General features: G+C 34.5%; 1 protein-coding gene across 1 annotated transcript in view; it reads right to left on the reverse strand.

Annotated features, from left to right (window-relative positions):
• The window catches only part of AVEN (apoptosis and caspase activation inhibitor), a 101,004-nt gene that overhangs the window by 34,376 nt on the left and 42,182 nt on the right, over positions 1-24,446 (reverse strand). The gene's annotated exons all lie outside the window — the stretch shown is intronic.

The following is a 24,446-nucleotide window of genomic DNA, read 5'->3' on the forward strand; positions in this document are numbered from 1 at the left end:
ACAAGGCTCTGGCACACAGCTGCCTCATATAACGTGGCTGTCTCAGTATCTAAATCTTTGCAGAGAAATTACGATAGATGGGTTCTTTTCTCTCAGACTCACGAGCCTGTGTATTATTTCTAGGATAACATTAGCTAATGAGTGTGAAAAATACATGTCCATAAGTATGACTGACATTCTCCTAAGTTTATCCTCATACAAAAGAATGAAAACAACTTGGAAATTATAAACAGAAGTGTTGAAATTATTACAGGACTGAAGTGAGATGTGAAAGAAAGGGGAAGTATTTTCTACCAATCACAGATAAAATAAAAGTATCTTTTCCTGTAATTAACTGCATCCATGGCTGGAACAGCTTGCTGTACTAATGATATGATTAGGACTATACTCCCTACTATTCCTAAAATACTTGTGAGCATTTTCTTTCTTACAACCTTTGGGATAATTTAAGTTACTAAAACAATTTACACTGCTTTCAATAAGCAATAACCAACTTATACAAAGACTTGTTTTCAGAGGATATTGATCTTTCAGCAAGAAATTATTTTAAAGGAATATGACAAACCTCATATTAAAAACGTACACACAACATGTTTAACGACCACACAAATATCTAATTAAAAAAATGCACCAAATGCATAAAAGAACATACACTGAGTTAGCTTATTTTGGGACATATTTAGTTACTTAAAAGAATAATTCTTAAGGAAACATGGTTTATGAAATATACCATTTGTCTACCTACCCATAACTGTTGATCTATTTGGCAAACTTCAATTAAATGTAACAGCAGATGAAGCTTTTGAACATATGAAGGTCCAAGTTTTGTGACCAACACTCATCAAGTAAAAAAGAGCCCTTGAACGAGTTTATCGAAGGAAAGACAATTAAAACTTATCCTCTTATTCATTCAAAAAACTGCAGCAACCAGCAGGGCAATCAGCAAATCTGTAAGTCTAAACCAGTAACAGCATGGACTGACAATTGTCCAAACAAAAAAAGCTAGGAACAGAGAAAAGAGCATGTAGAAACAAACTATAAAAAAATAAACCTATTAGTTCTCTTGCCCATGGGAAAACCTGTTTTTAAGAAGAGCTTTCAGAAAAGACCCTTTTTGTTATCAGGGTATTATCTCATGGCATCATTAAAAAATTTCCATGTCACTGTCAAATCTTGGGCTGACTACACAGTCTTCCACTTACTCTGATTCATGTTAATGACTTTCCAAAATTTAATCATTAAGATATGAGAGAGAGAATGCTACAACCTTCACAAAAATTTTCATTTAAATCACAGAAAAACAACTGAATTTTTCTGACACCTTAATGTTCATTTACTTTCTAATTTAATTGTTATACATTGTGTTTCCTGGTTACTGGCTGAGTTTGGCAGGAACTTTAACATACCACGTTTCTGAATGCCTAGTTTATAAGGTCTTCAGGGAAAGGAATTTATCTTCCAGTAACTCTTACTGTGAAGCATACAGATGTTATTATAAAATAAATAATGAATAAAATATGGGGAGGAGAGCTAGAAAATGTGCTATTGTTGCCTTACTTGACTGATTTACAGTTCATACCTGTCTGTTTAATAATCCTCTTTTACCTCTTTCAGATTCTTTTACTGTCAAGGCTTTTTGACACACATACTCTATTCCTCTACATGTAAATGAAGAGACAGAGTATCTACTGGGGAGAAAGACAGAGGACGGAAGTAAGCTGAAAGGCAGTCTCAGAATATGAGATGATTATATTTTCTAAGAAACTCACATTGCCATTAATTATACACAGCTGCTTATGTGAGAGAGCATAAAACAGTACAATGAATTTAAAACTGTACAACTAAATCCCAAGGGAAACAAACAGGTTCTACTTCAGTGGAATTCTACCCTTACGGTGGTCCTATTAAAACCAAAACAATTGCTTGCAAAAGAAGGCATAACTTAATATGAATGAAGGTGGCAGAATCTGTCCTTTAATCTATAATGCTATTTAAAGGATTATTTGTACTAGTGCATCTAGTAAATTAGTTTGCAAAACGCATTATATAAACAAATTAGTAACAGTTTTTTCTTAAGCTTGTAAAGGGGACAGAGGAAATGGCACTGATTATTTCCACTATTACCATAATTAACATTGAAATTAAGGGCTGCAGAAGGGAGCACTTAGTTTTAAATCTCTCTACTTCAGTCTTTAAAAGGAGCCTCTGATACATAAGCCATCTTAGAAATAGAAAACTAAATCTATACCAGAGAAATTTCACTGATACGTGTCATAGAAAATATCAAGTGCAGGTAATACAAACTTAGACTCACCAAGAAACATTTTAAAAATAACAGAGTAGCATAGACAAGACTTGTTCTGTGTGTATCTTTAGGATACAGTCACTCATAAGCATGATCAGTCATGCAATCACGTTCAAAAACCTCAAGACAAAGCTAGCATTAAAAATTAATACCAGAACTACAACGTGAATTTACTGTTTCTCCAATTTCATTAAGATCAAAATTTCAGTCAAATGTTTACCTGAACACAGATGACAACACTGAAAGTAAACTGAGGAACTGGAGGAAGGAAAGAAGCCTTTATGTTCACTTCAGCCTCTCCCTTGCCTTCAGGCTAACTGCTCTTCACTCTGCTGAGCTGGCATTTTTTAAAGCAACATTCTGCCTTTCACCGCTGAAAACTACTGGAGACAGCATTTTAAAACCTCTAAGAACTGCAAAGTAAGGAACTCTAAATAAAAGCTTAATTCATCTCAAGCTACTATTTCTGAGGGGTTTTTATCTTACTGCTCTTATTAAATAGTCTTAACATAGTTCATTTGGAAGATCTGCACCATTTTCTCAAGCAAATTCCCCTCAAAATTTATTATGATGCCAATAGTATATTGGGGTAAGATTAGTCGTAAGCAATCATTTTGCTTGTAAATTGAATAAACAACAGCAATTAAAGAACAGCAGATGTCAATACACATATAGATAGCCATAAAGCTCCAAATCAATACCTACCTCCAGCTCCGTTACGGAGGACACATTCCTATTCCCTAATAGCTACTGAAAACGACACAAGACGACATAAGAGGAAACATTTGCAATTTTTGTAGAAACTTTAGACTATTTGACTCTTTAGTACCAAACTACTTTATGAAGGAAAAGGATTAAAAAAAGAATAATGAAAGATTCTTCATGTTTTAAGATTAAAAGTTACATAGCCTTTCGGGCACAATTTTTAAGTAGCCCATGCTCCTGGGGAAAGAAGATGCTTCCCCACTGCTTCTTCTCCTGTTGGGGTGACAAGCAGTTGTGGCCCATGGCTTCTCTTCAGTCCTGCACAGAACTGGGGATGGGGCACGTACTACCTGAACTGCTTCCAGTCCCCTCCGGAAAAACATGCAAGTTAGATAATTTTTATTTTTTAAACATCATCTTGAAGCAGTTTCCGTGTCATTTGACATGCATACAGACACACATCATGGTTTGGAAACTTCTTATTTAGCCTATTAGAGAAACCATCAGAAGCTAGTAATAATGCTGGAACCCTCTGGTGTGGAGAGACTGGGCAGATGAGAGGATTAAAACTTGAAAGTGAAGGTTTCACCTCCAGATTTCCTATGACTCTACATGCAAGACCAGACATCCCACAACTGTCACTACCTAATTTGTACAAGAACACATACGTAAATAAGCCAGAGGGTCTCGATCCAATTCACAAAAAGACAAATAACTCCAACATATAAACCACCAAGCAGTAGCTGTCATAGTCTTGATTGATACAGACCCTGAGCAAAGAAGCTTACCCGAATTGAATAGTGTTAGGAAGGGGCCGAATGACCTAACAAACAGCACTATTATATACCCTCCCAATTTTCAATACACTTCATTTAGTATGGTGTCATTTTATTGCAAGTTACTTTCTTCCACTGAACAGTCTTCTGTCTTTGTTTTTATATACAAGAAGAAAGCAACAGGTTTTTTTCTGTGCCCTTCATTTTTCACACATCATAAAACCACTCACACTATTTGACACTATGAATAGCTTCTTAAGAAACAGTAAGTAGACACTTTCCATGTGTGTTTGCATACAGTTTAGTTAGCGTGATATGCAAGAAGTCTACTATGTAAATTAAATAATTTCAAAGTTTTACTACTGGTGTTATCTTTAGAATGTAAACAGTTTAAATGATTTACTGAAACAGAGAGAAAACTGAATTTCATTGAGAAAGTAAAGACCGATATTTGTGTAGTGCAATTTAAGAATTATTTTTTTCCCTTCATTAAGGCAGTTAATTGCAATAGTCCAAAAAATCAGAATGATGCTGGTAGCTCCTAAAGAAGTTATCAGATTACAGGCACAGTCTGTCTGTTATACACAATCTTCCAGAAAGGAAAAGAAATCACTTTATAAAATAATTAATTACCTCACAAAGAAGCATTTTAAACTTGAACTTATAGATTTACCTACACTAGATTTTTCAATGCTAACATTTTCAGTGCTAACATTAAAGCAGATACCTAAAATATGGGGGGGAAAAAAAGGTAGAAGAAACCAGAATCAGACTTGATGTGCATTGAGTACCTAAACTCACTTACTATATTTATTCTCTTTTTCTGAAAATATTACCTAAATCTAAAAACGTCAAAGAGGTACTAATACAATGAATTTTATTGTTACCTCATAAGTAATGGGAAGAGTATTGTTTATTCAATTTAAAATTTTAAAATTATGCAGTAGGAATTGGCAATATAATTAGTATTTTTCAGACTTCTGCAAAAGTCATCTTTCCTTTTCTGCAAAAACCATCCTATATTATTTTATCCTAGAAAGAATCTAGAAGGGAGTTTAGGCATTATTTCATTTTATTTTAGAGAATTTCCCAACTTTCCTGATCCACTTTAAGGAGAAAAGGTAACCTTTTATGTTGCATGGCAATGAAACTTCATAATCCTAAACAACTTGTGCATTCTGCAATGCTTTGGGTTCTTGAATGCATACCCAATTTCACTAAAGATAAGTGGAAAACCCAAGAAAATAAGTTTGTCCACTGTGCAAGCATACCTGTGATAAATTCTCTTCCACTCTGGAAGCCCTAGGTGGGGATTCTTTTTTATGGTCCTAGGCTAGTACATGTAACCATAAGAAAAGTAGAACAGTTACAGTATAAGGTTTAGGCTAAGAAAAGTTCAAATTCTTTTAGCCATTGAAGAACATTTTTTTTTTAAAAAAAAGAGAAAAAGAAGAAGAAAAATTAAGGAAAACAGAAGAAAATGCACTTAATAGAAATTTATTATCTTCTGTTTCCCTGAAGACGATTAGTGACCTTTTGTGTACATTTTTTCAAGCACTTTACAAATGTAAATTTTTTACCATGTAGTATATATTAAAGCATCTGGCAGATTTAGCAAGAAGTGTACCTTTTAAGAAGATATTTTGAGAGTCTGAAAAGTTGTTTTTCCTGTATTCACTTTTCTACTGCCATTAATTCAGTGTATCTAAGCATTTAGGGGATGAAAGATGAGGGGGAGCACATCTTTGAAAATGGAGTTTGGAAAAGAACAGTAAGTTATTGGGTTTTTTTGAAAGTCTCAAGATAAGACTTATTTTTGAAAGCAGTGTCATAAACACATCTGCATTAAAAATCTTCAAAAGAAGATAACTATGAAATAAGGGAGCTCTTAAAGTTTAAAATTTGGGAAAAAAATCACAGATCTAATAACTATTAGCAAGTAAAGCACAGTTCAACTTTTAAATATTTTTTATGTATGCCCATGTGCATGTACATAATTGAACCATATAAGGCAGCTAAAACATTTACAGATTTCTATACACTTTTATGAGAGATGTACTAATACTCAAGGACTTGTCAAAAATAGGTTGGAATATTAAGATCTACTACTTCTTCCTTTATATCAAAATACACTTTGACATTGCCTTTTTCAAATTACTTTAAGAAGTTTGTACTATAAAGAGTTAAATATGCAATCTTAGCTGAATGTATTTTTCATTAGTGAACATCTATTTCAGAAAGCATCACTATGGCATTACTCTTCCAACCTGATACCCCCAACCATACTCACTACAAAAATTACTGTAAAATGGCACATTTGTAACATCTATCAGTTAACGTTCCTGGAATTATAAAATGGCTACCAATATTAAGATGTACAGATTAAAATATTTTAAGAAAGCACAATTCAGTGCATTCAAGACTGATTTTAGAAGTCTGGACTTCCAAGTTATAATCGTTCTACTAACATGCCTTCAACTGACATTAAAGAATTTTACCAATTTGTTTACATCTTTGCCTTTTTGACTCAGGTACACTATTTACAAATCAAATATTAATCGGGGGGGCCGGGCGAGGCTGGGGAGGAGATAAGATGGGGGAATGTGACCATGCTTGTGTTCATCTATTCAATGATGATCCATTAATTCAGTTTCCTACTTCCATGGCCATCTAAGGAAAATATGGGAAAAAAATTAAAACCAGGAATTTATATAAATACATATAATCACATATATTAACCTATTTCATTTAGTTGAAAGCTAGAAAGCTATTAGAAAGCTACTAGGTACCATGGTGACAGATGTGATAGAAATACCTATAATGCTACATGTCATTCTGTAGTGATCCTGACACTAACAATATACTGTGGATAAGTTTGAGGAGAAATGGCAGACCACCATCATTGGGAAAGGTAATTATGACAGTTTACAGTTAAGTCATTCAGTTCGTTCATTGCAACTGATAAAAAATAGCTATAGCTGAAATAAAAGAAGAGGGGTGCATAGGCTGCATAAGGACAGTTACAAGAACCGTAGTTAAATCTTTAAAAAGGATAGAATTCCCAAAAGCAGAAAATCTCAATGTAGTTCTCAACATAGCCTTTCAAGGTTTTAGCACCTGGGAAATTAGTCTAATATGGATGCACAACTTCTGGGTGTAACCCGTCACACCAACAAAAAATTCCTAACTAGGAAAGTAATGCTGAGTCTAGTCATCTTGTATGGATTCAATGGAACATGAAAATATTTTTTCAAACAAGCACATAAGTAAGAAACATGAATAAACCATTCATATTTTGGAGGACAGCACCAATTTCCTTCATCTATTTAACCACATCCATAACAAAGACACACACCAAAAAAAAAGAAAAAAAAGCAGGAGGTGAAGAGGGCACAATATAACAACATGGAGGGGGGAAATTATTTCTCTATTCTGGTTGGTGTGTAGGTCTGAACACAAATTAACACACACACATTTTAAAAGGAAAAGAAAACATTTTAAAGTACGGACATGTCAAATTGATAAAACTTAACAGCTATACCTTTGTCAATAAAAATTCTGCAAAAACTGTAGCAACTTCATTAAATGATATGCAAGAGTATTTTTTGCGCCTGAGTCAGAAGGAATCTACAAGTAGCAAAGCAACTATCCTGAAATTATAATGTAGTATGAGATTAAAATCAGAAAGAACAGAATTCTCTTTTGACTGTCCAAGTATGGGGGGGGGGGGGGGGGGAATGCTAATTTTAAGACTTTCTTTTAGTTTTACTCTTTCACCATCCCCAATGTATTTTATCATTTTTATGAAGCATTAAAAAATTGAAATGCTAGAAGTGGTAATATGCAAAAGCCCTCATCTCTAAGGATTTCTGATTTTTTTTTATATATATAAAAAAAAAAACCAAAAAAAACCCCACCAAACGCAAACCAAACCCACATCTTATTCTTCCATATGAAGTCAATAAACTATGTATAATTACTTTTATATCTTCTAGGACAATAAGCCATTTAACCCTTAACAGCTAAATGCAGAGAAATAAAACCATGAATTTTGATCATGTATTTTCTCATTAAAGCTCAAAGTGTGAAGACAGAAGAATAAGCTAATATCTTGCATGTATGCATGGCAAAGTACTGGTAGCCAAGCAACCAGCAGGAAATACGTCACAGAGAAAAAGCATATTTACAATCCTAACAGTCTCATTAATACACAGCTATAGATACCAGCTGCAAGAGAAGAGGATCCGAAAGCAGCAGAAAGCAGATATTGTGCCTTTTTTTTTTTTTCTTTCCATTTTGCTCTACTACTGATATTCTCTGGTGTTAATCAGATTAATCTCACAACACAATAGTTGCCTTAATTCCACATTTTATCCTAATAAAGTAAGTAACATGCCTAAAGTCTGCATGAATAGATGCACAAATACAGAAGGCATCCTGAACTTATGTCCTACTTGTTTGGTTTTGTATTTTAGTAAGATTTTGTATTAGTATTGGATGTGAATTATTCACTTGTTCTGTAATATCAACAGAACACTCAGGTAAATACATATATAATATTAAACAAACACAAATATATGGTGTATATATTCAGGAAGATTATTCATGTGAAGACAGTTATTCACATACATAGCATAATTATAGAGTTATACCTTTAGGCTTTAAGTTCTTAAGGCTTACAACAAAGTACAGAAGTTTATTAAATTCCAAAAGCAGAAATTATTTTTTTTTTAATTTAGTTGTCCCTTTTAAACAAATAGCAAATAGGAAGGTTTTCAGATATATTCATACTAAAGTGTTTCTGAGAACACAAGTATAGCAGAAGCAATGTCTGTCAATGTTTCTTCAAACTAAAGGACTCTCAAGACTTTGAAAAAAATAATCTTGTATTGATTAACTTGAAGTATTTATCTGGGGAGCAGAGGAAGAAATGAGGTGTTAAATACATTTTTATTATTATTTTTTATTTTTAATTATTTTTATATTGCTATCTAATGTTCACCTAAACACAACCATTAATGCATGTGCATTGATTGAGCAGTGAAAGCAATAGCAAGCCTGGTCCTAACTACACCTAACACATCCTTGCCAAACACACCAGAAGACATACACACATGGGACAGGTGTCTTTTGATTTGGGTTTTAGTTGGGGCTACGGAGGGGGGAGGGAAGTCTTTCCAGGGCAGATTTCTGCTTCCTCAGAGACAAACACCATGTTGAAGTATCACTCCTACATAGCATACATCATTTCTATTTTTGATACAAGTATTGGTGCTAAATAATCTAAAGTCTATCACTTAAATGGACACAAATTACAAGAGGGATTGCTCCTAAGTTCTAATAAAGATTTCTAATAAAGTTTATTTATTGCTTTGTAATCAAAATTTAAGAATACAGTAATTACACAGTCATCTAGAAGCCCACTATATAATTTAATTTTATTTGATCACCATGATACTTGTACTCTTTATTACAATCATGTGTACAACTGAAATGATGCTCACTGCATTACAGCTTATTAACTCAAAGAAGATTTAATAAGATGACAATATAACCAACATGATTCTGAAATAAATCTTTAAAAGGCAGATCATGAAAAGAAACAGCAAAGAAGTACAAGTGGTAATTTCTAGGACTTCCAGTGGTATCAGCTGCTGCTTCTTTCAACTGTCAGTGATATGGTAACACTTTATATACCATAACCAAAGAACAATATATAAGAACAATATAACAATAATCAAAGAAGAGATGGAAACAATATCGACTGTGAGAAATATAAAAGGATACTGCTAAACAAGACTTGCATGAGAACTGAACTTTAATACTTCATCGGTTTAAGATACACAGATTTAAATGGAATGCAGAAGAGAAATGGTGACACATATGCCCATATATTTTCCTCTGTTTTCATTTCTACAGCTTATGGTATGTAGGGCTACATTCATTCATATAAACATAATTATTTCATGCAAAGTTATCTTAAACAGCTACTACTATTTAGAAAGAAAATGGGGGGGAGGGGGGGGGGTGTGCATTCCTGTTCAGACTGTTGTGAAATCACAGGACTTGAACAAGCTTCATGTGATCATCTAGACCTTTTTCCTTCCCAAGCAGGCTCACCTATTCCTGCATCATTCCTGGAAGATGTTTTTCCTAACTTGTCATAGATCTTCAGCAACAGATACTCACCAGTGTCTTTAGAGAGTTTACTCAAAATGTTTTGCTGTTCTCACATGAGAATTCTTTTTTTTCCATGTTTAACCTGAAACCTGTTTCACTTCAACGTACCTGCTATATTACTTTTGGCCTACACCGTGAAGATGTGCCCAGACTACAACCAACTGGCTGCAACTGGGGCCTTTCCAGGCAGCGAGCTGCACAGGAGCCAGCGGTGCTCCCTCAGAGCTTGTCGGATCACACCAAGAATACTACACTCTGTTTTAGACACCGATAAACTGCAGCGAGTTCAGCAGAGAGCCACCAAAATGGTTGAGGGCTGGAGCACTTGCCCTGTGAGGAGAGGTTGAGGAAACCAGGCTTGTTCAGCCTGCACAAGAGATGGCTTTGGGGGGACCTAACAGCAGCCTGCCAGTACCTACAGGGAGGTTATCAAGACGGTGGAGCCAGGCTGTCCAATGTGCATGGAGGGAGGATAAGAAACATCAGGGATAAATTGAAAAGAGATGTTCAGACGGGATATAAGGAAAAACCTTTTCATCTTGAGTCAGGCAGTGGAGCAGGTTGTGCCATTGCCAGCATTTGAGATTCCCACTGGATAAAGCCCTGAGTGTCTGACCACAGCTGACCTTGCTTTCTTCAAGAGGCTGGACTAGAAACCTCCTGAGGACTCTACCAACCTGAATTATCCTGTGATCCTGTAATATCCATACAGCTTCTATCCTCAAACATGCAAAGGCTAAATCCCTCATTTCATCTTATTTTCCTTTACAACATAAGAATGGTTGTACTTACTCAGACTGATGGTCCATCACACAGTATCACCTCCATGAGTGGTCACAAGTCGTTGCCTAGGGCAAAGTAAAGCAACAGGAGGAGGATACTCTCTCCTCCCTAGTACTTCAGCTAAGTGGACTTTTGAGCCTGACAACATTTCCAGAATTCTCTAATAAACCCTGCTTCCAAGTGCTGTCAAATATGTTAGTTATCCAGTCAGAGGGGATCTAGTTAGTGTGGATTTATGCAAAAAAGACATTCAAAGCTTCCATTTTCTTGCTTTCACCTGCTGACATCTTTCCTCTCTGCTGAGCAGCAGGACAATTCCTTCCTTATTTTCTTTGCTCATATTTGTTCAAAAACCTGCAGCACAACTAGTAGCAGAGATAATTAGAAAAGAATGGCATCTTTAATTACTCTTATGCTAGAGCCTTTGCATGCTTCCACTCTGCTTTTTTGCCAGAGCATACTCTTGCTCTGTTCCTTGATGACACCAGGATCACCTCCTTTCTTCTACCCCTATCAAAAGTATCAAAACCAGGTACAAGATTTACAAACTGCTGAGTAATCTCTTTTTACCAGGCCAAACTCAGAGTTCCTGTAGTTTGGCTTGTTGGTTTTTAAAAAGTGTCCATTTTCTTTTTCTATTTTTCTCCAGTCTTCACTCTCTCAAATTATTTTCCTGGGTTTTCCAGCAAAATGACATTTATGGATCAGTAGTGCAAAAATGGGAAGATCAAAAAAATTATGGCAAAACCCCTCCTATCATCTGATTTTTCATCAGGATAAATGGAATTACAGTAAGTGTCTACCTGGACAGTAAATTAGTACATTCCATTTTTAAAGACTAATGTTTTACAATTTAATACACACATTCTACAATAGCCCACTTTTTTGTGTTGAGTGCCAAAGTTTCTAAGTAAGAGATTTATTATTTAATCATAAATGTTGAGAAAACTCAGCGCCAAACTCACAAAAAAAATACAAATACATATTATGTCTAGTTACAGTTTGTTAGAACAGTGTGTTCCAATATGGGCTTCAGTAAACCAAAATTATACAACTTGCAGTATCATTTGAAGTATTTATAACTTTTAGTGCACTGAAGTTGCCAAGAAACCCTGAGAAGCAGATGGGCATTACTGCTGTTAAAATGCAACCAGTTACACCAGGAAAGAATTGGGTCTGTCATACTTGAAGAAGAAATGTTTAATATTACAGCTTCCCATTATTTAATTTCTCATTTTTATGAACAAAAAGCATAAAGGAATTTCATTTTTTTAAATCTGATTTCCTTAGAAGATTCCACTAGTGGCATCACTATATCTATTCTACTCAAGAACATGATCATAAAAATAAATAAATACATACATACATAATCACTATCTGGGCAACAGTCACATTCACAGAATTCCCAGCAGCAAGCCACCTGAACCTCTGCCTCTATCTAAAGCTTTTCTTACTGACTGCCATAAAACAAACCTTGATTAAAATCTTAATTTGTTTAAAAAATAAAAAAAACCCCAGCAGACTCAAGACAAGAACTAAATGTTAGTGTTTACTTTCATCTTTCAAGATTTCTTCTTTAAATTCCATTAAAAACATACCACTTATCATTATTCACTAAATAAGCAGGCTTCACATCTACTACAAGGTTATAGTTCTTATACAAGTATAAATTCAAGTATAAATTATAAAATTTATGAGAAATTCCTATTTCAGATGAAAAATTATTATTTCAAAGTCACTATCATTAATATAAAATTAAGGCTTACCTGGGACAAGCCTTCTATGTTTGATTACTCCAATGTCATTTTTCTGAACATCATTCCCACCAAAGAAGGTGCTTGCTTACTCCAAGAACATCCAATAAAGGACTGCCAAATGGCCATGTTATTTTGTTTCCTCTCTTTAATTGAGGTTTAATTTAACATTTTTTAATGTATATCCTATAGATTATCTAAAAACGCTACAATAAATGTTGAAGTTGTCTTACCAGCATGGTCTGCATAGAAGGTTACAGTGATTTGGAACATAGGGAGGAAATCAAATGTCTAAATCAACATGCTCAACATACATTTTTTAATGACTCTCATTCCAATTATGTAACTATATTCTGTTATACCAACAGAACATTCATCATCTCTTTTACTTTCAGAAGTAGATTGCCTGATGAAAAGAAACGGTGCCTTGTAATAGAAGGTATGTTTTGTACTCAGTCATCCTCATTTGGACCAGCTGCAAAGCTGAGATTGTTCACCAAGGTGTTTCTACAGATAGCAGCATCTCAGGCTGTTGGAGGTAAATATCATCTTTAATTAGTTAAACAAACAGCACTTCCTTTCTCCTAGGCAGAAAATGCTGTCAGCCATCACATATTAAGATATTTTTTAATATATTTGAGGTATTTCTTGCAGGTTTTGTTACTGAGATAACAGGAAAGTGGATGATGGAGAGGGAGGTCTCTGAAGCATGAATATGTCTCCACAGAGCCAATGAATGATATTTAAAAAAAAAAGGCACTCAAATGTCTTTTAACTGTCTCAACTAATACACAAAATAGTCTCAAAATATTCTTGGTATCTCACTGATTGATGAAGTGTATGAGATTGCTCTTGTTCCTCTGATCTGTTCCTAAAGGTACTAAAAGAGCATGCAGCTGTTTCACAGGTCCTATTTCCTCTAGAAGGTGGTTCTTTTACATTTCCGGGACTAGCCAAATAAAAGCTGAAGCACGCAGGTAACAGTCAACTTCTATATTCTAAGATTTCTTTTTTTCATGTCTCTCAGTTAAACTGTGCTTCATGACACTGTAATACCCTTCCCATCCCCCCACTCCCAGAGGGGGGAAGAAAAAAAAAAAAAAAAAAAAAAAAAAAGGCCTTTTGGCTAGCTACCCCCAAAAAATTAATTCAAATTGTAAAAAACAGGTGACTGGGAAGATGCACCATCCTGAAAAGGCAGGTCAAAGAAACCTCCTAGAGAGGCAAAGGACAGAACAACAAAACTGCCACCTGCATACACAGCCAACTCCATCTGAGGGTAGAGCTTCATGGAACCCTTCTGCATTCAAATAGCCAGCAGGAAGCAAAGTCTGACAATTCCAAAGGTACTCAAAGGCTCAGGATGAATAGAATCACAGCTTAACTTCCTATTTCTTCTCATCACACAATCGGTCATGTCTCCATCAGACACACTTTAATGGAATAGATGTATTATTTTGCAAGTGCTGAATTTTAATGTTAGGCTCTATTTTAAAGTGGCAATCAACAAGATAGGCTTTCCAGAAAAGCAGTTCTCTGAAGCATACTACAATCAAATGTAGAAGGTGCATGCCTTAAGCAAAACAATGGGAATGGACAACCCAGTTTAGTGATAACACAGGCATACATCTGTATCGGCTCATGTAAAACACATGTCCCTGTCCTACAGGTACCACAACTGCAAGATGTAGCCTAAGTCTTTCTCTGTGCTTCTGCACAGCCTTATTGCCTTTCACCCAGCTCTTGATGCCCATGCCTCTTTAGTCTGCAAACCTATCATTTTCTACTCAAGTACGCTTCACACGTGGGCCGACAGAAGGGTACTGAGATAGCAGTCTTTTGCTGCCAGTATGCAGGATGCTTGCAGTGTGGCAGGAGATCATATGATGAATAACAGAACCATAAGCCTTGTGCTCCCCTCTGAGACTTGACACTTGTGTAATTGAAAGAAAATATAAAGATTCCTTAAAAATAAAGCTGAGATAAGGCATAAAGCATGATATTCATAATCCAACTGACAAATGCATTCATACATTGAGTCACTCAGAAAAGCACATGATGAAAAAGCAGTCTAATATTTTCACAGTTGCCCAGTTGAACAGAAATGGAAGAGAATTACACTCAAGTACCATTTAAATAACTAGATAATTATTAAAAGTTATTGGGTCTTTCCTACCCTACGTTCCCAGTTCAGATGTAGAAAAGAGCACTGGCCACTAATCAACAGCTAAAGGTACAAGGAACACATTTGAACCTGTAGTTTAAGTGACAAAACCAGGGTTGCACGCCCAAATAGATGTTTTCAAGATGCTATTTGCATTACCTCAGCACTACTCACCAAGAGGCTAATTGTATCCTAGAACATCTTTATTGACAAACTTTTAAAAATGCAATTCAAGAAATTGTAACTGAACATAATTAAAACACCAGCACGTAAACAGATAAGTAATGCATTATATATAGGTTAGTTTGTCCTCGTTTTGCTTACTCAAATGCTGAAGTGTAGACAGTTACTTGTTGGACTATGTTGCAAACAAAACCCATTATAATCTATTTTTCCTACCTTTCCTTAGTTCCTGCAAATATAGCATCCTTAAAATCATAAAGATATATCTGGTACCAAATACAATCTTTCTCAAAATTCTAAAATAATTTTAGAACAGTTCATTAAATGAGAGTTACAATGTGGAATCTGTCATAAATGGTTATGAAGGTAGTGTTCTTTTTTTTTTCCAGTTCCCAACTCTGCAGCAATAAATCCCCAGCAGGAAAAAAACCACAAACAAACACACCACCAAACAAAAAAAACCCTCCAAAAACTATTTTCATAGATGACCTTAGAAGAGACATCTCTTCTCTGCATTTTTTTTGTCTCCTCTGCCTGAGAAAGAATCCTGGTCCCTTCTCCACAAGTGGGCAAAGATGGGAAAGCTCAACTCCCAGGATTCATTAACTAAACACTAAAGTGTTGACTAAAATGCAAAAGAACCAAGCTACCAACAACGAACACCCCTTCATCCATATAAAACTGCAAGACAATGTATACCATGATGCAGGGACATATGAAAATTTCCCATCTTTTCCGATTTTTTTGGCCTTTCAATAGGCACTCTCAATGGTGCCTTATTCATTGATATTCCCATTCCAAATGAGAGCAGTACTGGATTCCTTTCTCCTTTAGACTTTCTTGATCTATTGTTAGAACTGGTTTTTAACTAGCCTGCGAAAGCAAATTCATTACTTCATTCAGTCTTCTTATTTCTTGCAAAGGTTCCAGTAGATATTTTTAAACTGGCAAAATTACAGGATTAAAATGTATAAACCAGAAAAGGTTACTTAATAGACTGGACAGTAACATACACAATTAGCAAGAGTAAACTAAAATTCAAATTTTTTTAATATTAATTTATGAATTCATTGCATAATGAGCTAGATTTTAAACTGTACCACTGCAGTAGTCCTTAATTGTTCCTGTCCTAATTATCAGGCAGCCCAAATTATATTTTTTGTGTACTGATTTCACTTAAAAATTGCCAAGCTCATAGAATGAGTCTTTAGAAAATCCTGCATACAGTCTGAAAGCAAGAAGAAGGGATTTATTTTCCCACACAATACATATACAAAAGCAGACATACAGCAGGAAGTTTATAGAGGTTCTTGAACAAGATCCAGTTTTCTACCTCTTCTGGAAGACTTCAAGAAATCATTCCTCATTCACTAGAAAACTGGCAAATTTTGTTTGTGTCCTTTGCAGGATAGCCCTGCTCATTTCCAGAATATAAACGTCTAGCTCATTTGTCACATCACAAGACAGAAAATGAGGACCACACAACACCACTATAACACCACCTGAATTATGGGCATGTGTTTTTCAGACATGTGACTATCTACTGGGTCAGACCTACACACATGGCTCACAGAGAACATTCTTTACACCAGGAAAAAAAGTACAGGAAACTAATAACCTTTCAGATAAGACTGAAACTTAACAAAATTTGAACCTAAGCTCAACTGAAGGCTGAACAATATCATTTCAGTGAAATAAATGTTTATCTATTTGAAAGCAAAGACATAAAATTTTACATTAATGAATGTCCAAAAAGTTCTTTTAATCTCAGTAATTTTGCAACCGTGTAGTATTTTTGAAGGAAATGGTTTTCAAAATTACATACAACATGAGGTAAGAAGAGAAGGGCTCTATAACTGATTGCTTTCTGGAAACAAACTATATCTAGGCATTTATGGATAATCGTTTTTATGATTTGCAATACATGGGCTTTAAAAAAACCCTGATTTCTGTAATTCCATGTAATTCTTCCCCTCATAGATAGATGATACTTCCACTACCTGATCTCTAAAAATTTTAAGAGCTTTTGGAACAACTTAGCCCAACAACACAGACTTTATTAGTTCTATACTGTAAATGCAAAAATCAGTTCTATACTGCAAAATGCAACTGACATCAAACCTCATCTTTTACCCCGATTTTCATTGACAGAAGAGATTGACATCTTCGGTACAGAGAATTTCTAGCAAACCCTTTTAACTAATGTAGAGTTTAATAGCTCCAGAGAGTTGCATTACAAATTTCAAAATAAATGCAGACAGACTATAGTTCACTCACAGCCTGCAACATTAAACTATTCCTGTGAATATTCCCCATCATCTGAAGAGTACTATGAAGAAAAGTTCCAAGCTAATATTAAGCTAGGATTCTCTTTGGATATTTACTCAAAAGAAGGAAGTCACAGACATGAGACACTATCACTTCTGATAGCTATGAAATCTGCAAAGGATGCAAATGTTTCCATGAATTCTTACTTATCAGAGAGAGGCCAAAATCATTTAAAATTAAAATCAAAACAGAACACAGAACCTAGAAAACAACTAAGGTGAATAAACCACTCATGCTAAGTCTTAACATTAATCCTGCAGGTAAAAGAACTCTCTGAAGTTCAAAGCTCCACAAATTCAGGGGGTGGGGAGGAAGTAAAAGTAGAAACTAACAGAAGATGATAGGAGAACAAATACAGACTTCTGTAAAACCTAGAAAAAGTAGCTTTTTAAAAGTAATTTTATTCAGGAGTTAAGTGGTTTTTCTTGCAAAGTTTATAGGGTTTTGGCTGTAAAATCTAATAGTCAGTTGGAAATGGAACACTCCAAGATCAATTTTGTGAATATGATGTCAAAAACGTAATAGAAAATGGCTAAAAAATAATCAGATTCTGGGAGGGAAGGGGAAAATACATTAAAAAGCGACGCAATAAAAGGACAGTAAGTGTTTGGACATAGGAAATCCAGGTTGAATATTTCACCTGTCTAGAATCAAACAAAGTCTGCACCAGACATCAATGAGCTTTTAAAAAACTATTTGTATTTTTCAGTTGAGAAGTACCCACAATCTTTCTTCAGTGTAGGATATACTGAAACAAATACTTTCTAAACAGGATGATTAAATTAGATTTAATATATTCAAAGTTTAAACTAGATTTTCCTTTAAAATAAAAATCAAGTAAATTGACCTTTGAAATAGCTACACTTACTACAGACCATTAAAATCAAATCAAATTAGTCTTTTAAAGTTACATGTTGTTGAAGTTTTTCAAACATCAATCAACTGAAGTGATACAAACAAATGTCTAAACACCTGCAATTAGATGTTATTACAGTGAAGAAGTAACACAGATGAAGTAAAAAAGAACATACTTGCTTCACATTTAAGTAATTTTATGTAAATGAAGACTTTAATTCAAAGTAAAATAAAAACAATAAGGGATTAAAAAGCAGAATAAGGTTTGTTCCCTTTAATTTATGACTAACAATAGTACAGAGCAGTTTCTAAAATTGTATAATGTACTGTCATAGTGTTGTCTCCTACAGCAAAAAGGCATGATTTTGTTTTAGGGGCAAGTGTCTTGCAGTACATTTGGCAATTAGATAGGGTAAAAAAAAAAAAAAAAAAAAAAAAAAGGCAAACAAAACCCCCGTGAATCCTCACAAGTATACAATTTGTAATTGTTCAGGGCAGCAAGTTTGTGTTGTGCCTTGTAAATTTGCCTGAAACTAATGCGTTTAAGAATCAAAATCCATTTTGGTGGAGGAAAGTCTTGAACAATCCCTTTATCAAGCTCCTAGTGGAATACTTGTTACAGAGCATGGAGCAGATCTTTGGCAAATTATGTAACCACTTAGATGGGTTTTCCAGGTTAAACAATCTCCAGATTTCAGAAAGCTGCATTAAGTTACGCACAATTCCTTGCTAAAACGGCACAACAGGAACTGTATCTACAATGAAAAACTGACTTTTTTCAGTACTAGCTTTTGTTCATAGACTCCCCCTCTACTTCCTGCATTTCAAAAATCACCCACTATCTAATATAGCTAGTTTAGTCTTTATTTAACATAAAATTAATTATAAAAGTATTGAAGAAGTCAAATGCTTATTTCTTAATGAGATATGAAATCCTCTTATTAAAAAGGTTATATATTTCTTACTTCCCAAAAAAGCACTATGTTCACACTAACCTTTTAACTAACAGGAACAGATGGGTCTAACTGGATAAAGGCGTGACAGAGCATTGTGGTAGAGCAAAAGAACATGTTGATTCTCATACCTCTGGCAGATGGGAACCAGTCAAAATTAGTTTTAAACTAAAAATATTTTGCTACTTCTCGGTAAAAAAGAAAAAAACACTTGAAACAATATGCTATTTTATACATGCCATCAGAGATAGAAAACAGCAGCTTTCAAAAAATTGGTATCATACATTAAAACCAATTACATAGGCTTACCGTATGTCACTTTTAAGCCTGTGGATAAATTACAAATTCCTGAAAACAGTAACTTATAATGGAAGTGCTGATACAACCTTAACTACAGCAGCAAATGTGCTGCTATTATGAAGTTGTTATGGCAACTAGAATGATCAAGTTGGGAGAGAAAGAGGAAGAGTGCACATAAGCAAAACTTAAAAATCTTTGACCCCCCGCAACTCTTCTAAAATTTGTGGTCACAGTGTTATCACTCCTTACTTTTACAACAAAAAATTTAACTGCAAAACTTCCCTTTAACACAGGTGAGGGGAGAGTGTAAATGATACATGCACATATCAATAGTCTACAAAAATAGAGTCAGTTGAAAGATATCTGGACAGCATCTGCTGAGCACATATTCACATCAGATATCACAAGTTAACCAACCACAATCATGCAGAACTGTTCAATCTTCGATACAGTTTCATAATTTGTTACCAATCTGAATAGTTTAGCAACAGCACCCTGCTATAATTTGACTAAATTAAACAGCACACTCACAAAAACTAATCCATTAATCAAAACATGATTAAAAATATAACTGAAGCTCATATATTTGTGGAACAGTCATTACTTATCCTTCCTAATACTGTGTTAGACAAAAGCAGAAACCTTTGGGTGTTTCCAATATTAAAATAATGGCAAAAACCATAGCAAAGCAGTTACATTTTAATACACAAAAATGCACAAAGTATAATTTATAAAACATATTAATTAAAACCTGTGCCAGCACACTAGTTACCTTTCTCAAAAAAAAATTTTATAGTTTAATTGAAAGTATTATTCTAGGAAAATTTCACTGAATAAAATTTCCAACAAAATATTAGTAGCAACCAACACTCCTAGCAATAATGTTAAATAATCATTATTACACATTTTTATTGAAGCATTCTGTCCAAATACATCTACTAGCAACACTTGCACTAGAAAAGTAAAAAACAAATTGTCTGTCTTCTCAAAGGATTTCATATTAAAGCCACTTTGTCTCAAGTCTAAACTTAACTGCCATAACTAAAAACTAGGAAACACAAAAGCCCTCAGATGTCTGACATGATAAGAGTTGTGCTAAGTTCTTATACTCACTCATTTCCTAGGTAACAAAAACTCCTTTTCTTCTAAGCTATCTCAATCCATTTCTCTTTTGAGTTTGTTGTTCTAAACCAATTTTCAGACTACAGGGAAGACCCACTTTATAAGGAATAGTCTCATTTTAAGAAATGCAAAAGCATCTATTTTCACTGAGAGCTAGCAGATATTCCTGTTAAATTCACAATGATTTTAAGATTCAGGTTGTCATTTTTTTAAGTAAAAAATTACTCAGTGTTAATGATCTGATTGATTGCAAAATTTTAAAACTTTGAAGGCCATTTTCCTTTATATAGACATTTATTGATTTTTTTTTTAAGAAACATAAAACGTATTCTATATTGATCACTGAAAATTACAGTTTTGCAGATGAATTTAATTTAGCTGGAAGATAATCTCATATTCCACTGACAAAACAGTATTATTTCATCTGCAATAACAAGTAATTATGGATATGAGGTCACAACAAACCACCCTATCCCCCCCCCCCAAAAAAAAAAAAAGTGAAAAAAGAATAAGCCTGAAGAGTAAGTAGGAAAATAATTTTGTTCACAAAAGCAAGAACTACTTGCAGGCAACAAAAGAAGCGGCAATAATGATGACATTTTCTTCAGAACATTAGCTCTTCAGCAATTTAAAAATTCTGATAAATACACCGCTTTTCTCTGAAAAAGCGACCACTACAGTTATCAGCTCGCTTAAAAAACAGAACTCCACAGATCTATAAAAGCTGAATGACAACATTCAGAAAAAAGGTAAAAATGGGATTTCCATGTGCATAGCTGTTTGTTAGATAAATACTAGATAAAGTTCTCAGAAAGGAAAATGCTTAGAAGTGTTCTCTAACACTATGTCTTCTTTTAATTTTTTTTCAAATTTATTTGCAGTACTAACATTAGTGGTTACCACACACATTTATAATTTGTAGAAACATTTCATTGCAATATGGCTTTACTGATCACTCAGTTTTATTAGAAAAATGTTTTTTTCCTGATATATTTGACAAATTATTTTCATACAGTAGGGGTAACACTTGGCCTTTCAGACTTGCAGAATCCACAATTACTAATCATGAGTGGAATAACACAGACAGTCATACGTGGTTTAATACTATTCGCAAAGCTATCACCTTTGATACTGTAAATATCAAATCTCACCGAGATTGCAATGAAATTTCAGTGAGCTTTCAACTCAAATGCTCACGCACTTAGAATGTAAAACATTTTTAAAGAGAGGTGACTTCTGTGCTCGCTTCTTGTGGAACTTTTAAAAAGCAATCTTCTTAAAACAGGTAAGTGCCTTATTCACCTTAGATCTGATTTTCAGGTGCAGAGTTTCAATATATTGTTAACCAAAGCTACATAGTAGTTATTTTGAGGTTTCTGGCTGTAACGTGTACATGCATTGACACTACTCAAAAAACAGAGGGAACTGAAACAGAAGTCTGTCCAAGAAGTACAGGACTTTTTCCTCACTACAAATTAACTTTTCTGTTATCAGAAATTATTGCAGAAAACAACATGTCTGTGAACCAAATGAAACAAAGCAGAGGGATGTAGCCAGTCCGCTGTGATTCCTTACTCCTGGTTTAGAGGTATGAGAACTTCATGTCAACTGATGTTATTTACAGATGTGGAGTCCCTCATCTCACCATTCTGTGAGTGCAAGATAACCAAGTTCTCCAAGGATTAATCACACACTACAGTGCTGACTGTAGACATCCAGTTACAAGACAGACTATAGGCCCTATGAAATTTATACCTGTGCATGCTTGGAGCTTTTGCTACTTCAGACATACCAGCAACATTCTCCACTGGAGATGTTATTTATCCCCTTTACTTATGCAGCTTATACATATAGCTTATTCCTGTTGTAGCTTAACCAAACAGGAAAGATTTTTATAACACCATGCTAAAAATACAATTCCTCTTCTTTGTGCTATATTCAAGGTTGAAACTTTTAACCAGCTTCGTCTTCAAAGTTTGAATTCTTAACACCAATCATCTCCTTATCTTAGACTCCAGTTGCACACCAAGATGTCAAGATCACTGTCATCCCCTAAACTTCAACATGCTGCTTTGTCTAAGTTTACCCTCATCTTCAGGCTTGAGACAACAGAATACTTTTGATATTAACTTACAAATAGCTCAGCTTACCTAGCTCTGAAGAGGGGAAAAAAAGTGGGGTTTATACGTATCTATTTATGCATGCGCTCCCACACAAATGTGTATTAAAAAAGGCTCAATTATTTTTGCACTTCAGGACTTCTATGGGGGATAATCAGAAAGCAGATATTTGAGTGCCCTGTTTTGGGATTTGCAAGGGGAAGCAGACTGGGGCTAGTGTTTGTCTCCTGAAAGATTATCTGAGAATACAAACTGTATAAAATTATCTTATTGCTACACACAGGAAGATTGTGCCTTGTCAGATTCCAATTACATGGATTTCATAAGAATCAGCACCTTTATGAAATATTCTAATAAATTTAGGACACTTTCAGTTCAGGTTAGGCTACCAACTCCAGATATGCATTGTATGCTTGAGGACAGAAATCACGAGACAGAAAGTATTAATATTATTTCAGGAAGTATGCCTCCTTCCAGTACTTTCAGCATGGACTTTACATCATGTACCCATTGTATCCTTGACAACTCAGCTCCTTATCTAAAGAGACAAGATTGACAACTTAGATTTAAAGTTACAGCCATCATATGCTACTAGGCTTGCATTTGGTCTGAAGCTAGACAGGATGCAAGCTAGAGGCCAAAGGTATTCCAAAAGTTATTTGATGTGATGTAAGGGCACAACTGTGCTCATCGATATTGACTGGATAAACCAAAAAAGCTTTATCCAGATGCTCTCCATCGTTTCATAACAAGGAAGATGAAGATAAATTTGCTGTTTCAATGAAACAAGACCAGGACAAATTATAAGAGAGGTTCTTCATACTTAAAGAAGCACAAACCTGTAAAAGTAGCCCCTTCTCCCACCATCTTTTTGGTGTGGTTCATGTTTCACCCCAGTTCTAAAGTAAATAGTCTAGTTTCTTTCTCTCATAATTTTATCTCTTCTTCACCTTCAATGTACAGAAGGCAAAAAAAGAAATAAATTTATTATAAACATCTTCTTGTCAATAAATTAAAAAGAAATATTACAGTAAATAAGGTTCCAAGGGGAAAAAAAAAAGAAACTATTTTCTAAGGAAAAGTTCCAAATATTACATTGTTTTCCCCACAATCAGCATACGTTGCCCCTAACAACATCGGTACAGTGTATGAAGATTTTACCCATCGTATTTTAGGACAGATTTCTGAAGGGCTTATGCTACATTAAAGTCAGTTTTTCAATATATATTATTTCCTACATATTAACCTCAAGAGATCAGTTAATTAAATCAATTTAAATTTCTAAATTAATTAGAAATGGATTTGTGAGTCAGAAAGCCTTTGTTTTATACAAAGTGTGCAATGAATTTGAACATCATCTTCATACATGGTGTCATTTGAAAAAAATTTTTTTTAAAACATTAAGGTTTCTTTTTGCAGGGCGAAAAAAGAAAAAAAAAAAAAAAAAAGGACGAAACCCCCATGAATGTGTAAGCTTAATCCACACATTACGTTATAAATGAAAAACCACAAGACTACAGCCAGGTTCCCCAAATGAAAGGCTACATGAAGCAAAACACAAACCACGATTTTTAAAGCAAATCTTTTAGAACATCTTTTTGATAAAAAGCTAACTATGAATAGACCTTAACCTGAATGGAGTTTTTAATGCTGTACATGACATCTACCATGTCAAAACAACTCTGGTCCATTTTACCTGATTATATCCCAAAACAGCATTTTTTTCCCTGGATTTGTTTCTTGATGACAAGCTGCTCAAACACAGAGCACCTATCAAACCTAGTATTATCATCTGCTGCTTTTTTCTTCTAGTAGACACTGCTGTCCATCAAAGAAATAATTAATGGGTCTATTATGTATGAAAGCGTCATCCTGTCAGTTCAGTCACTGGTTTGAATAGCTCATATCTGCTACTCAT

This window comes from Buteo buteo, chromosome 6 (genome assembly GCF_964188355.1).
Source record: "Buteo buteo chromosome 6, bButBut1.hap1.1, whole genome shotgun sequence".
Taxonomy (NCBI): Eukaryota; Metazoa; Chordata; class Aves; order Accipitriformes; family Accipitridae; genus Buteo; species Buteo buteo.